General features: G+C 37.4%; 2 long non-coding RNA genes across 2 annotated transcripts; both read left to right on the top strand.

Annotated features, from left to right (window-relative positions):
• Positions 1–7,842: 7,842 nt before the first annotated feature.
• On the top strand, positions 7,843–9,649 carry LOC134824330 (uncharacterized). The gene is made up of 4 exons (XR_010161389.1): positions 7,843–8,421; positions 8,616–8,731; positions 8,887–9,044; positions 9,603–9,649. It is a non-coding gene; the product is annotated as an uncharacterized LOC134824330 (long non-coding RNA).
• An 11-nt stretch (positions 9,650–9,660) lies between these two features.
• LOC134824331 (uncharacterized) lies at positions 9,661–10,801 on the top strand. Its single transcript, XR_010161390.1, has 3 exons — positions 9,661–9,779; positions 9,993–10,154; positions 10,406–10,801. It is a non-coding gene; the product is annotated as an uncharacterized LOC134824331 (long non-coding RNA).
• The last annotated feature ends 3,753 nt before the right edge of the window (positions 10,802–14,554 follow it).

The following is a 14,554-nucleotide window of genomic DNA, read 5'->3' as shown; positions in this document are numbered from 1 at the left end:
AGCTGCCTAACTGATTAGAAGTGTAGTAGTGCTTATAACTCAACAATTGAATCTTATATACTCCTTTATAAAATCTTTTCTCGTATTTCAGTATAATTGGTGACCAGGTTCTCAAAACAGTCTCTATTTGAAGTGCTACATTTACTTAGGTTGTACATTGCTCTTCATTTCGTTCTCGCGCACTATGCATCTATAAAGCACGTGTTGCACTGCTACAACGTTGAATATTACGAAGGAGTAGCTCACTGTCCTCATCGCTGTAACGATTATCCACCTCGTAAGTCCAAACCCGATAAATTATTCCCTGTTCGGAAAATGTAGGGACACAAATTTTTGTAAGTCTTACTACTTTACTAGTGAAGAAATGTGCGCCTGGTGTAATGTTAAAAATGCTGTTAATTACTCAGCTATATAACGTCACAAGATCATGACGTGTATCGTGTAGTGACGTAATTAACATTGATGACAACAGCTGCACACATACAGTTGCTACATAAGATGAGTATCTCTAGTTCGATAGGAATCGTTTTTATTGTCAATACAAATTCCTTAGAAGCTTAAAAAGTTGAGGGCCTCTGTTAAAAATAAGATTATTTATTTGCGGTTCAGTTGCTCATTTTGATCATATCACTGTATAGAAATGGCGTATTTCGTGCAACCGCGATCAATAATTACAAGAAACTTTATTTGATACAGCTGTGGTACAATACATAATCAGACGCGTGATCTAATATATTATCTTGGATCAAATTAAAGAATTAGTCTTATTAGATCTTATATATTTATACTTTTATACAGCTAATTACAGTGGGTTCCAATGAATTACAGGATCTTATTTATTTAATATCTATTTAAATGTCTACGTGAATAACTAATCGTTAGTCTTAGTATAAGTAATAATAATATTTATATTACTATTAGAATAGGTTCCATTACGGGCCGTTTTAACCAATGTTTATTAACCAATGTTAATATTAACAATGTTTACTAACCAATGTTTGAATGTTTATTAACCTATGCTGCCTGCACTATTAAGAAATTAAAACAGGATGGTGTAAATTTAATTTATACTCTTTTTGTCTCTCTTACCATCTGCCCGGCCGAGGCAACTCTACCACTGCAGTTGTGTAAGTCAATACGATTCACCTTTATACTCCATACAGACCTGACTGATGGACTTCTCTTTGTTTCAAAATGTAGCACAGTGACATCGCAGACACTACCACCCACGTGCTGATCACGTGCTGATCACGTGCTGCCCACGTGTTGATCACGTGCTGCCCATGTGCCCACGTGGGTGACATGTGCCCACGTGGGTGTTGGTAACTTACTAAATACGGGACCCTTACTTTATATTATACGGGATCCAGTCCACTTGTAATATTATGAGGATCTCAGTAAATCGCACCTATTTTACCGAGATGGGGGTCTGTCTGAAGGTTAAATTGTAGATGTAAGTTTGACTGAATCTCCCTATCTATATCCTAGGGTAGGTTGATAAGCTTCACTTTTTTAGTTTAGACAGTAATTTATTGTTGACCTTGCAGATCTTAATGCTTTGTTGTGATTCGTGAGACTATATATTGCTATCTTCTGTCTTAAATTAATGATTCAAAATGTTTCCAGCTCTAAATTATGAATAGAATTAGATGCAGCTCAGTCTACGAGATTCACTGTTTCCTCTGTTCGTCACATTTAGTTAATTTCTTGATGCTTTGTTGATCAAGGTATTTAGATTAAAAACATTCGTAGTCTGATTATTATAGCTTGATCTGTCTAATAGATGTGTCTCAAAAAATTGAAAATAACTCTGTAACTTTGTAACTCTGTGAGTCACACCTCGAATGGAGATTGGAGGCAGACTTAAACTGACAAATCCTCATGCGAGATTGTGTCATTTTGCGCATCCAATTTGTCAGTAAATCAATGAGATTAAAATAGAAAATCAAAAAATGTTTGTAGATTTGGATCTTGTACATCTTTATTTAAAAAAATTATGTACACTTCAATACTCCGAAAATTGTGGATTTTTTAAAATAGTCATCTTTTTTGTATATTATTACCTAACCTTTGAAGATGTGGAATCCACTCTGTGGACTATTATAACTGAACTTCAATATATTGCAATTAATATGTATAATTAATATTATATGATGTTTCTTTTGGAGAAATCCAGTTTCAAGAGTGCTCTACCCGGGAGGGGAGCATTGTACAATGAAAACAACGATTCTACAAACTCAGAGTTTCATGCAAATGCAATCATCAGTGTCAGAATAAGTTTACTAAATTAATAAATCCATGTTTTCCTTACAAGCTCCTTCATAAAATTAACTTAACTAAACTAAATCAAAACAAAAATCTGCCTTACTGAAAAACTTTATATTATTTTAAATAAAGATGGCAATCTATTAAATAGGAGGAGGGAACTCATAAGTAAATGTAGGCACACCAACAAGTTTATGCTGAAGAAATGCTTTTAGGAATATTTTATTTTAATTTTAGTTTTTGTTCTTGTATTTCATTTTCGTTTCAATTTCGTTTCGTTTCGTTTGATTTTGTTTTGATTTAGTTTAGTTAAGTTAATTTTATGAAGGAGCTTGTAAGGAAAACATGGATTTATTAATTTAGTAAACTTATTCTGACACTGATGATTGCATTTGCATGAAACTCTGAGTTTGTAGAATCGTTGTTTTCATTGTAATTAATATTATATATATAAATATAATATTATGCCATGAATACTCAATTTCTTAACGGTTACTGGTAGAGCGATAGATACAACTGCATCAGCTCGCACATCAGAGCACGTGTTCAAATACTATAGTATAGCTACTGTGATGAACACAGGACACATGTAATGAACACTTGACACATGTGATTATAGTAATGAACTGGTATATGCTGGACGTATGATTTATATGTGATATATCACTAGTACTAACTGAGCTATCACAAGTTTGTGTGATTTAGTAGCTCCGTTGGTGGCTCCGTTATCATGCAGTGAGTTGTAAATGTTACGGTTGTGCAACGGCATGGTGATGTTCCTGTGTTCATTGTGCATTCTAACTAGGGGTGCTGTGCGGATTATACGCTGGAATTACTTGAATATGAACTGGATATAGGATATTTCTTAATTTTTATGAGCAATTTTGAAATAAAAATAATTCTAATTAGGCATACAGGGAGAGATTAGCATTAATCCATCATGTATTTTGTCGCAGAGAACAAAATATTTTGTGACATTTTATGGCATTTTATGAGATTTTACGGCAAGCACCTGCTATTTCTCAGCGTGATTTATTATTTATGAAGCTCTTATTAATGTTGTAGAGCAAAGTAAGTTTAATATCATAAATTAAAGACACACGGTTAGGTGAAGTGATTTTAAAATTAAGATCATTTTAATATTAATTATATCTCCATAATATACCAGCTTAAACTCGATGTCAACTTTCCGGTGCTTTTATAATTATATTCCCAATAAATGCTTAACCAATCAACGCGTAAAAATACATTTTTTAAACATTTTAATAAAATTGAACCGACGTTTCACGTAGTTTTCCTGGAATCATTGCGAGAAAGAGGATCATTACACGTTAACACAATGAGTCTATACACTTGACAAGATTAGAATTACGAAGAATAATTCGTGGACTATAACACGTGCAATACACAAGCAATACACGTGCAATACAGGTGTAATATAAATTTAACTAATATGTTAGACCCTTATTCGTCAAATAATTTAATGGGTGGTGTCCTCTCAGTGGGTGGACGGATAATGGCTTCATCATGCTCTTTCAAATATATCGTTATCTTCTGATTGGGTAAAACAACGTAAGTATAGGTTAAAGCTTCACTGATTCCTATCCATTATTATAGTTTGAAGCTTTCTTGGTATTTCTATAACGTCAACAATTAGTACTACATCGTAGTAGTACATATTAGTAAACAATTAGTACTACATCGTTATCGTCTGATTGGCTGGCACAATGTACTACACTGAGGTGCAATATGATCACAGCTTAAACCGAATGTTAACAAATGATCGGGGCCTTATACAATCAGGTGACAGTTAGATGACTGCTTAAACGAATATATATATCATTTGTTATTGAACATATTATGCCAGTAAAACATGTTATCTCGTGTTGCTACCATTACCACGTGTTTTGTATCACGTTTATCATTGTAAAGGTTAACAGAGGTACAATAAGATCACTTTGAAACAGCGAAAAGATAAAAGCTTAAACGAATAAATGAATATGATGTAGTAAAAGGCTTTGTAATATGTATTTTATTTGTTTAAAAAAAGGCTTTGTAATATGACGTATTTTATTTGTTATGTGATCTGTGCCAGTATAAGACTTATGTTTTCTATGTTGCTTATACCGTTAACAATTATTTCGTTGTTTTGTCGTTGGTTGCAGATTGTATAGCTTGTAACTGCTTAACTGCTATAGCACAATTTATTAAACGATCCAAAGGGCATCAGTAAAAGTCGTTTCCCATTATCACTCTCTCGACATATCATTCATTGGTAACCTGAATCACTGTGCTGAGCGTGCCTTCAAATTTTGTGAATCACTCTTAATACCTGTAACTTTTGTTTACTTTCTTCTTTTATTTAAAGAGGGGCTGGACCTGGTGGCCCACGAGAGGATATAGCATATGCTGATATATGATGATGCTTTGAGGATGCTGGGGTTAAATGTGTGGATATGTAAATGTGAAAGTGAAAGTGTGATAGCTTACTTGTTTTCTCTTCTCACGCTTATATCATGTCGCAAATTGTAAAGCTCGCGTGCTAAATGGCACACAGTGTAGGTTGAAGCCGTGTATTATCCCTCCATTGTCGTCTACTTTTACTTTTGTACTGTTCCTGCTGTCTACTGTTGGATAACAAGGACGGTAGGAACTAGGTTTAACTTGTTGTTATGGTAATTGGGCTGGGATTTGGAACACCTATGTGTTGCTGTGTGACAGCTGTTGTTTGTTGCTGCTGTTACTTGTCTGCTGTTGTCTGCTGCTTATCTTGTAGGGTCGGTCGTTCTGAACTTCTCAAAACTGTGACAGTCCTACCTCAAATATTGCATGCAGCTTTGAGTCTCAACTTCTGCTGCATTCTGTGGCCTTATCAATAATCAGGTTTAGCCTCAATTGTCCCTCGCTGTGTGACAGCTGACGTGTTGTTTATTGTTGCTGTTGTCTGCTGCTTATTTTGTAGGGTTCTGAAGTTCTCAAAACTTCTCTGGACAAAACTGAAGACCCGGAGACAAGGCTGGCAACTGCTGGGAGTGGCTGTTTAACTTGTAGGTAATTGTATATTGGAGTGTCTGTAATACGTGTGTCTGTAATACGGGTCCACCTTTTTGTTGTCTAGTCCTTATTGTGTGGTATTATATGTGACGAACTTTCTTTTGTCTACTATGCAGCTTTGGAGCTTTGTTCTTCAGCGATTTAAAAGCATTAGTGTAGGGTGTTGCTATTTGTCGCCTAACCATTAAGGTTTTGTTTTCTTTACATTTATATTTTGCTGTGTAACTTACGTTTGATGGTTTGAAGTAAATACGGAATTAATATTCGAGACGAATATTAAATATCAATCATTAAATTAATATTAACGAATATTAAATATTAAATATCTTTACTGCGTGCTTGCGTGTTACTAAATCATCCCGTAGATCTAAGAAGCTGCTGCCACTATCATTTGAGTCATTCGATAAAATCAGTACTGCATATAATAGTTTATCAGATTCCTCTAGGCATAAAGCTGATCAAGCATACGCATCTGCAATAATGTAGCGTAACTCATATCTGCATTACTTATAGTTGTTAACTATAAGCTGTTAACTATAAGCTTATAAGTGATGCAATGATCGTAAACTTAATTATTGCGCGTGCAATAATTAAGTTTATGTATCATATTGTGTGTACACACTTATCGTTTATACTCGCTGTACATATCGGGTTTACATCGTAGCATCCTACCATTTCTTGTGTGATGTATCATCCTTTTGTGTGTTTGTCAAATGTCTTCTGAAGCGGAATGAGCTAGGATGTACCGGAGCCTGTTTTTACAACATGTAGTACATTTTATTTATTTAATGTAAGTAAGTATTATGTAATACCTCAATTATAAAGGTCAGCGGGTGTAAGGCGTATATGAATTTTTTTTTCTGCAAGCTTTCCTAAAATTAGGATTATGCGTTAACTACTGTGAGATTATAGGACTTTTCTTGTCTTTAACCTTAGACAATTTTTGATACCAATTGATAACTTGTTGTCAAGGTTTCACTCATCTTAAAACTTTAAAAGAATCGCGCTCGCCCTATAGCTATATATTATTATTAAGTTGCCATTTTGTAGTGCTTTATATTAGTTTGACGCATTAATTCAAACAAGCACGCGGTTCAGCTACAAAGTAAACTAATTTACTTTGTACCAAATAATATACCAGTAAACAGTTGATACATTTTTGCAAAGGTTTCACTCTGTTCAAAATGTTTTAAAATCCTTTATTAAAGCTAATATATATAATATTATTATTATTAAAGTTAATATATATACTATAATGAAACTGAACCTATAAGTAGAACATCAAGGTACACGACAGAACTCAACTTGAAACACACGGAAATTTTGCCGGAAAGAAGCCGACACGAATGCAGACATGTTTGATGAAAATTATTTACTGTGACAGTCCTTATTTGGTCCCAACATAAACACCCTACGTGCGTGGGGTGGACTCCTGGGGTGGACTTTTATTCAGCGCGTATTTTGTAGCCTGTTCAACTTGACGTTTTGATTCGTTACTATCTCAATGTCACAGATACACAGAATGTGAGGTGATCATCTTAAAGAGAAACGTCTCAGCTTTCACCTGGTGTAAAGTTTATCTTTGTACTCAAAATATAGCTCGCTCAGTGTGCAATAGAAGTTGACACTACAATAACCACGTCTGCGACCGGTCGTCAGATACCGGAGTGTTGCACAAAATTGGGTCCCTAAATTAAAATTCTATGACACAGTTACCATGCAGAAATGTCTAGGGAAACATTTGGTGAAAGTTTCAACTCTCTACTATAAAAATAGCGATAGTTATTGAAGATAAACCGTGAGAAACTCCCTCTTGTCGAGATCAACGCTCTAGGAACCTCCCTTCTGTACCACGTGACAACGATTTGAGCGTCACGTGGCCGTCACGTGACAAAAGTGCGCGCATCGGATGGAGCAGTCTCGTGGGAAATCCTGATTGCCTGATCGATCTCGTGGGAAATCCTGATTGCTACGGAAAGGGCTGACAACCACAGTTATTTCCCTTCCTCAATTTTCCAGTTCACTTGCTCAGTGCTGTCAGTTGTTTTTTGTTTGCCCTGCTATATAAACTTCACTCCGTCATAATCCCCTACTCTCCTATCCAATGAACTGTTTCTGTTACAGCTGCCATTCTGTTGACTGGACCCTAACTTAGTCTTATCATTTTCACTTGATAACTTTATCCGTGTGCACTTTCTCGAAACTCAACTTATCTTTGTCAAGACTCAGCTAATCTCAGAACTAAATGTTGCCTTAACAGACTTACTTGTCACTGCACTGGGCCCTCCTTTAAATGCAAATATCATATGAGCAGCTGATCGATTTATTGCTTGAACTGTGCATCCTTTTTAAAAATAAATAAGGTCAATTTTACTATCGTGAAACTTAGTCACTGAAGACAACGCAATCTGGCTGTGCCGGTTCCCCTCTGCCTAGATCACTTAGAATATCCATAGTTAGCAATACTTTTATCGTCTAATGCAGCGATATAGCCAGTTATCAATGCTACTTAGTAGATTTTAGCCTGTTCCAATCATCCTTATATCGCGTTAATGGAATTTATGAAATTGCCTACCGTTCAAATCGCTCTCTGTTGTTAGCACCACACTGATTAACTACGATGTTCCAATTTTTTAGAATTATGTCCGACATAATTCTAATTTTTGCTGTTACAGCAGATAGTTATGGTGTAATGGCACGCAGGAATAAGTCATCCCTGTCCTCCAAAAAGCCCATGAAAAGGTATTTGGTAAGCTATGTCTTTTCCAATATCAAATCCAATGTATCACAATCTGTGGACTTTCTACTCAAAAACTAGATTGATTAATTGATAATTCATTGCTGATTGTTCACGCGCCCTGTATGGAAGTATATAAATGGTAATCCGCATACTCCAGGAAGAATTGAAGCAATCTCAAAAGAAAAGAAGGGAATCTGGATCCTTCGTCGGATCGTCAAAGAGCTTAGAGGGGAGCTCTACGCTTCACTGGCCATGCAAAGCAGGGAGAGTGACGGAGGCGGAGGCACTGCTGGCTGCTGGAACGGACATTAACAAGCTGGACAGAACGCAGTTTAACCCTTTCATGGACGCGATCAACTCAGGTAAATCATTCGACCGCCTTAACAATATGGGTTTATTGGTAATAGTAGCAAGAGGTTTTAGTCATGCGTTTGATTACAGCACAGTGTGAAACCCTGAAGCATACGTCGAGCTCTAAACTCTGTTTTGTCTAATAATCAATTATTTGAATATTGAAGGATTAAATTTGGTAACTTGATGATCACACAATTAACAGGACAGGTCGACTGTGCTAGATGGCTGCTGAGGCAAGACGGTTTAAAGCTTCAGACCGAGATATGGTCGTTTTGTAGGGAGAGGGTGCTAGAGTCATTGCTAACAGCTTAACAGAAGGTAAAATCCTGAACTTTTGTTCATTGATTAAAAATCACCATTCAGACATACAATCGTTCAGATGTAAAAATTATTTATTCACTATTTTGGATTACATTTAGTTACAGGACTAACATGCGACATCCGTCGTTGACCTTTGTCTTTAATTCAACAAGGTAGGGAGAGCGATCCATGGCTGTCCCGATAGACCCACTCAGACTCCTGCCGGAAGATACTCCTCCGGTTGATCCAGATGAGACAGTTCTAGCAGATGATCAGTTACAGACTGAAGAACATATCCCACAGATCAATGCGTCAACATCTGCAAATGAAGGTACTTCAATCTGCTCTTCTTGTATATGTCTTTGTGCCTGCGTCTGTGATTGTACTGAAGTGTACTCTGTGTGTTTGTGTCTGTGTCTGTCTTTGTATCGTGTGTGTGTCTCTGATTGTACTGCGTGTGTCTGTAATTGTAATGTAGTGCACTGAAGTGAACTATGTGTGTTTATGTGTGTGTGTCTGTGTGTGTCTGTGTGTGTCTGTGTGTACTGTGTCTGTCTGTGTGTCCGTCTGTGTCTGTGTGTGTCTGTGTTTATGCCTGTGTCTGTGTGTCTATGTCTGTATGTGTTTGTGGGTGTGTGTCTGTGTGTCCTTGTCTGTGTGTAACTGTGTCTGTCTGTGTGTCTGTCTGTGTGTCCGTCTGTGTCTGTGTTTATGCCTGTATGCCTGTATGTCTGTGTCTCTGTGTGTGTGTGTCTATGTCTGTATGTGTTTGTGGGTGTGTGTATCTGTGTGTGTGTGTGTGTGTGTGTGTGTGTTCTTTCATAGAAGTTGTTATTTCCAAGATACGAAGTTCGAAAAGCTAGCATTTAGTAATAGACGAATTTTGCAGCTGATATCAGAATCGACATGATGATGGTACTACACGAGATGCTCATGAAAAAGGTCTCCGTTTGCTTTCCTCCTCCCACGAGCAGTACAAAGTGTGGGTTCAACTTTAATCTGATAGAAGATATCGTATGCGGAACCCAAGCCCGGCCATGTCTGTACATAATAACGAAAGAAACCGGTAAGTTTCTAATCATGTAAATGTTCGGCCGAACGTTTGCATTCATTTTAGACTAGTGACGAAAATCAACAATCGTTTGCCAGTTTGGTTTGCAAAATCGACAAAAAATAGTCCATTCCCCATGGCCATGATATTAGAATTCTGCCCGTTGAAATCGGCCACTCTGATTTTTATCATTGAACTTCACATTGATGACATGTTCATTCTCTACAGGTTATGCTGCGAGGGCGTTTACCTCGATAGATGTTGAAAATGCCCACAGCATTATAAATCATTTGGACCGCCGAGGGGTCCAAAACTCCTCAATCGAAGAGCTTAGTAGACATGCCAGCAACCTACAGAGACTTCAAATTCTCAGGAAACCTCTCTAGGACGGTAATACATTAACTTGTTTAGTTAATAAATTTAATAAGTAGATTTTGAGTGATGATTACTGAATACAGATATCGAGCCTCGAGGTACCATAAAAAGGGTAAATAAACTTATCACTTATGCTTATATGCTTATACTATCAATGAATATCAAATCGCCTTCTCTAGTTATCAAACCCAACATAAGTTAAATCTCTGCCTACAAGGACTATTTGATATTTACAACAGACCGAGTGAATGTCTCAATCTTTTCAGGAAGCTTTATACTCCGACATCCACAATTTACCACGCCCCTGAGATCGACAAAGGTCTTTCTGATAGATTGACTTCCAGCCAATTCGATCTATCGAAGCCGAGTGGGAAGAACAAAGAACTGAAACCCCATGGTCGCAACGATGCTCCTCGCGGACAAGGGAGAGTTAGGGCCATCGGTGGTCACAAGACTGGATAATATTTATTTTTTAAGCGTTGAGGTTGTCACGAAAGCGTACTGTAACGGGACTATCAGATTTGAGTGATTTGATTTTGTGATTTGCAGTTCACGTGATTTTATTGTGATTTTAGACTGTAAAAACTATAAAGGTTCAAGTTGAACTATCGTCGCCATGATTATGTATTTTGGAACTGTTCACGTTGAAATTGCTTCGTTAATCAGCAGTCTTCCTTGGTTACTTTCTACTGTGTAATGCAGCTACGATCAACGATACTTAGCTAGTACATTCATAGTAACACTAACTGCACTGAGAAGAGTAAAAAATTTGAGCTTTGACGGAATAACATTTCCTTGTTTTTAGATACGGTTACTACTCTAGTGAGGGGTTCATAGCTGATCATTAAGGTCTTACTCACAATAATTTGTGCTCTGATATTGGCCGTACTGACGGCTGTTGAAAAAGCCACTCCGTCAGATGCGCGCCGCAAGAGTCCACCCCTGTAGACCCCACTACGTACAAAATTTGAAATTTTCCCAAAAACTTCTGATTAAGCTAGTTTGTTTTCAATAACTTTTGCAATATTTACAGTAGACCCTTCAAATTTTCACCAAATGTTACTCCAGACATTTCTGCATGGTAACTGTGTCATAGAATTTTAATTTAGGGACCCAATTTTGTGCAACACTCCGGTATCTGACGACCGGTCGCAGACGTGGTTATTGTATTGTCAACTTCTATTGCACACTGAGCGAGCTATATTTTGAGTACAAAGATAAACTTTACACCAGGTGAAAGCTGAGACGTTTCTCTTTAAGATGATCACCTCACATTCTGTGTATCTGTGACATTGAGATAGTAACGAATCAAAACGTCAAGTTGAACAGGCTACAAAATACGCGCTGAATAAAAGTCCACCCCAGGAGTCCACCCCACGCGCGTAGGGTGATAAATAATTCAGATTTTAATTCATCACTGTGACAATCCGATAATCTTATATTTGATCCTTCGAACAGCTGTTGAGCAATGAAACGCAAACATAATCTTAGCAAAATGAATATATTTCTTTTATCTTCAGCATTTAATCAGTCACATAATCTGAGAATATCAATGGTTAGTTTGAAAATGTCAAAAATTCTCATCAAAAATGTAGTAAAGTCTCAAAAAATTAATTTAGCATCTCGTAAAAATGGAATAGTTTAAAATCGGAACAAAATTAATGGCATATACTATAATAATGTGGAGTCTGCAGTAGTTCATTAAATCAAAAAATCAAAAAGACGCAATTCAAAAATTGATAGACTGCATATATAAACAAAAATGGACGATTTAAAAATAAAATTCGGGACACCATGAAAAATTAGCTTCCAGAAACTGAATTCACATTGTTCAGGCCAAACGGATAAAGTGTCTTCAATTTGTTAATATAAAACTGTTCTGACTTTCTAATATTATCTGGGGATGTAGAACACAAAATATCAAAATGGAAACTTTCATTGAAAACAGATCTCTCCCTCAAATTATGAACTGAAAAAAGATGTGCCCCTAAAACATTCTCGTCATCAAAATCTCTGTGGCTCTCAACATTCCCCTTACTACTCGCCTCTAAAATCTCATAATATTTACTGCGATGACCATTCACACGTTGGCTGAGGCTGGTGACTGTTTTTCCCACGTATACGTTATTAACAGTACAAAGTTTGCATGTCGCGCCGTACACAATGTTGCGTGTCTTACAGTTACCACCTTGAGTTCTGACTGAGTGTCCATTATTGGAGACCATGGAATTGCCACTAACAAGGTGACAAGTTTGGCAGGGTCTGCCTTTCTTCTTCTCACCAGGTTTGGTGCATGGGTCAGTTGTTCTTGACTCTGAACCTAAGGCAAGCTTCTTTCTCTTGAATAAAGTGTCCTTTAAGTTAGGGGCTCGCCTGGTCACCACTTGGAGTTTAGGGATCCTCTCAGGGTTCTCACTGCTCCATGTACGGCTATTTGAGATGATGTTACTGGCCTCTTTAGCCTTTTCCTTGGTTTCCTCATAGCCCGCACCGAATGTAACAATCCATGGTGTGAAAGAAGGGGGACCCTGATCCTTTGCCTTGTACTGTAAAGTTCTTGGTATCGATCTGACATCACTGATGACCTCTCTCACCATATCAGTAGGATATGAAGACCGTTCAAAAAACAACTGAAGCTCTGCCAATCTCTCATCCAGCAAGACGTCATCATTGATTATCCTTCTGTATCGAAGTGCCTGTGAGAAGACTATACTCCGGAAGGTATGTCGTGGATGGAAACTTGAGAATTCAAGATACCTGTTAGCGTCAGTAGGTTTCCTAAACAGATCTGTTGTGAGTCTCCCTCCAACAAACTTGTACTGAATGTCCAGGAACTGAGTGAACTCCGTGATTGGTTTCACTTCGTATGTAATATCTAAGCCATAGTTATCAACCATCTTACTGCGTAATGACCCTACCCATTCTTCAAAACCAATCATAGAACCTCTCCACATACCTTGGCCCGAAATATCATCCACAAACCGATCAAGGTTCTTGAGCTCCTCTGGTCTAACAACCGGGTCGTAAACCAGACTCTTTAGGACAAAGAACAAAGCAATGTTACCGCAATCCACTGAATTGATACCTCCAGTGGGTACACCGTTAACGACCTCATACCAGTTGTCTGCATTCTTCAAGACTGCCGAATCAAAACTAAGCTGTATCAGTCCCTTCAGCCAAGTCCTGAACTCCTCAGACCAATCTGACAATCCGATATGATGATAGCACTCATTTTACGACGTTTGGTAAATGTTCGTCAGCGAAATCTACCAGTACCTCGAATATTGCATGTAACCTTGTCTTGCCTCAGGTTTCCCTCATTCATTTTGTCACTAGTAGTTTCCCTCATTAATTTTGTCACTAGTAGTTTCCCTAATTCATTTTGTCACTAGTAGTTTCCCTAATTCATTTTGTCACTAGTAGTTTCCCTCATTCCTTTTGTCACTAGTAGTTTCCCTAATTCATTTTGTCACTAGTAGTTTCCCTCATTCATTTTGTCACTAGTAGTTTCCCTAATTCATTTTGTCACTAGTAGTTTCCCTCATTCCTTTTGTCACTAGTAGTTTCCCTCATTCCTTTTGTCACTAGTAGTTTCCCTCATTCCTTATGTCACTAGTAGTGTCACTAGTTCCTAATGTCACTAGTAGTTTCCCTCATTCCTTTTGTCACTAGTAGTGTCACTAGTTCCTAATGTCACTAGTAGTTTCCCTCATTCCTTATGTCACTAGTAGTGTCCCTTATTCCTTTTGTCACTAGTAGTGTCACTAGCTCCTAATGTCACTAGTAGTTTCCCTCATTCCTTTTGTCACTAGTAGTTTCCCTCATTCCTTATGTCACTAGTAGTTTCCCTAATTCATTTTGTCACTAGTAGTTTCCCTAATTCATTTTGTCACTAGTAGTTTCCCTCATTCCTTTTGTCACTAGTAGTTTCCCTAATTCATTTTGTCACTAGTAGTGTCACTAGCTCCTAATGTCACTAGTAGTTTCCCTAATTCATTTTGTCACTAGTAGTTTCCCTAATTCATTTTGTCACTAGTAGTTTCCCTAATTCATTTTGTCACTAGTAGTTTCCCTCATTCCTTTTGTCACTAGTAGTTTCCCTCATTCCTAATGTCACTAGTAGTTTCCCTCATTCCTTTTGTCACTAGTAGTTTCCCTCATTCCTTTTGTCACTAGTAGTGTCACTAGTTCCTAATGTCACTAGTAGTTTCCCTCATTCCTTTTGTCACTAGTAGTGTCACTAGCTCCTAATGTCACTAGTAGTTTCCCTCATTCCTTTTGTCACTAGTAGTTTCCCTCATTCCTTATGTCACTAGTAGTGTCACTAGTTCCTAATGTCACTAGTAGTTTCCCTCATTCCTTTTGTCACTAGTAGTGTCACTAGTTCCTAATGTCACTAGTAGTTTCCCTCATTC

Source organism: Bolinopsis microptera, chromosome 12 (assembly GCF_026151205.1).
Source record: "Bolinopsis microptera isolate Bmic1 chromosome 12, MBARI_Bmic_1.0, whole genome shotgun sequence".
In the NCBI taxonomy this organism is placed as follows: domain Eukaryota; kingdom Metazoa; phylum Ctenophora; class Tentaculata; order Lobata; family Bolinopsidae; genus Bolinopsis; species Bolinopsis microptera.
The sequence above is the reverse complement of the archived record's forward strand: the minus strand, read 5'-3'. Positions and strand labels throughout refer to the sequence as shown.